Source organism: Dendroctonus ponderosae, unplaced genomic scaffold (assembly GCF_020466585.1).
Source record: "Dendroctonus ponderosae isolate FM_Combo_2020 unplaced genomic scaffold, Dpon_F_20191213v2 Dpon_F_20191213_2, whole genome shotgun sequence".
Taxonomy (NCBI): domain Eukaryota; kingdom Metazoa; phylum Arthropoda; class Insecta; order Coleoptera; family Curculionidae; genus Dendroctonus; species Dendroctonus ponderosae.
The window spans coordinates 17,214,622-17,217,016 of NW_026018165.1; the positions used below are offsets into that span (position 1 = coordinate 17,214,622).

At 35.6% G+C, this 2,395-nt stretch overlaps 1 protein-coding gene across 4 annotated transcripts in view; it reads right to left on the reverse strand.

Moving 5' to 3' along the window:
• LOC109536729 overlaps positions 1-2,395 on the reverse strand; it is a 57,732-nt gene that overhangs the window by 40,356 nt on the left and 14,981 nt on the right. The window lies entirely within an intron of this gene.

The window sequence follows — 2,395 nt, forward strand, 5'->3', positions numbered from 1 at the left end:
ACGCTGATAAAATGTTTTCTCTGTTTTTGCATATTGTTGCAACAGTAGACTTTCCAAGTGCTCATTCCTTACAAATGTCACTCTGCTTTACTCCACTTTTCATTTTGTTAATAATCTCGAACTTTTCATTTAGTGAAAAAGCTTTGCGTTTTTGTTTTTCCATTCTAAAACGATTTACATACATAACGCGGCAAAAAACAAGTCACTGCCTGTCTCTCGCTCTCACTAATATAAACAACTCAGGATTGGTGTTGCTGAGCGTGGAAGTTCGTTATAAACGGAAAGTGAATATACAACTAACCCAAAAAGTGATCGTTATATCCGGAAGTTCGTTATAAACGGGTTTGTTATAACCAGTAAAAAAATACGTTGGTCTTTATGGACGACGTTTCAATTAAAGGAGAAAAGTTCGTTTTAACCGAAAGTTCACTATAACCGGGTTCATTATAAGCGGACTTTACTGTATTTATATATTGATTTTCAACTGTTTTTAAGTTACCAATATTGGTTAAACATAACGAAATCCGCATTAGCGGATGCAGACAATCCATACATAAAACGGATGCAAATGGATTGCCTTGGATTACATTTTGCATGTTTTTGGAAAATCGTCAATTATTCGCTTATCGTAGTGAAAAAGTGAATACCAATTTTTTTATTCAGCTTGGGACCGCCGACCGACCAAAGCCACCTAGATATCCGTACTCGTAAAGATACGCCCTCGTAAAGGAAAATCAACTTGGCCAGATAGGATGACGTCACGCGTAAGAGCTTGGGCTTTGTATCTAGGTGGCATTGGAACGACTGGACTCTATTTTTTTCCATCAAATTTGGAACATTTGGAAACCACATTTTCGCGATTTTCTCTAAAACTGTGAAAGCTGGAACGTTGAACAGAGCCGTTGGATAGTGCTCCATATCGGAAGCTTTGTTTTCGATAAAAAAAATTAAATGTAAAATTTCGAAAAATCGCAACATTTTAATTTTTTTTCGAACTATTTCTTTACATGTGGCTAGATATGGAAAAGTGGCATGACAGATCAACTTTTGTTGGTTCAAAAAAAATTTCAAGTGACATTGACACACAGAAGTGGTTGAAATTGACACACATTGCAATTAGTATTGCGTCAAATACGAATTAACTTCATGTCAAATCGATTCGGTAAAGTGGAAGGAAGAAAACTCCATTTAACTCCATGTAACCGGTAAATTGTGGTACCGATCAACTGAAATGCCTCCCAACAATAAAACAAGATAATATTCTAAATGTCGTTATTCTAAATGTACCAACTAGATTTTTCCCAACCGTTTTTATAAGACTTTTTAACTGGTTAGCTAGTAGCGAGTGAATCTAAACATGGAGCATTAGTCATCCTCTTGGTATTATTTTTAATCTGAATATTGTCAAAGACTTTAGTCATCGGAATTTTAAGAATACGTTGATCACTGGGACGTCAATGAGCGGATACATGTTGATTACATAAGTGGTCATCGCTTAAAAACACGCATAGATTGTACTACACGCTAATCGAAATATATGCATTGTGATAAAACAAGAAAAGAAGATTTTCAAATAACTGGACAAGTTTTAGAGTCTTGGAAAATATGATCCGAATTCCTTAATGCATTTGAAGTGGGTTTTATCACAGTTCGAGTTAAAATTTTCATCATCCATGATAACACGTCAGGGCCAACGCTATTGTTCAGCAAATATATTCAATTATGAGACACAATAAAAGTGATATCATTTATTTTTTTAGCTCACGATCGCAATCAATATAAGGTTTAACGTTTATTTGACATAATACGTATCTTTCGGAAACGAATGAATAGCAATTATTAGTAAACTAATCTCAATGATCACCTACACATCACCAATTCAATGAAAACATTTGAATTTCTGCTCAAATGCTTCCCGGAACAGTGCGTTTGTTTAGGTATTTTGCTATTGATTTTTATTTTTTATTTTAGTATATTTTTTTACGACGTTTGTGTGGCAAGGCGGGACATTGCCTTGTCCGATTTGGGTAAAGCTCGCACATATGGGCAACTTATACCAAATGCTCGATTTCGATCCTTTTTCAGAGCATTCGTTTTTAAAGCCGTATTTGGATCTGTGCTACCAGTTTATTTATTGCCTCTGGCGTTTCAAAAATAAACGGTCGCATCCAATTCTGTGGCGTAGAAGTATATTCTTGGACTACCCGGCCCTCAGCGGCGTCGTAAAACAATGGCTATTTGGGCATTAATTCGTCGTTGTAACGCTCATTTGTACATCATTCTAGAGAGAAGTAAATGGCCTTTTTAGAAAGTGAACCATCGATCAGGAAATGCTGCCAGTTTTCTCAAAAAATGCTTGAATTCAAGAAGTTTTAGGTTTGCGTGGTTTTTTTTT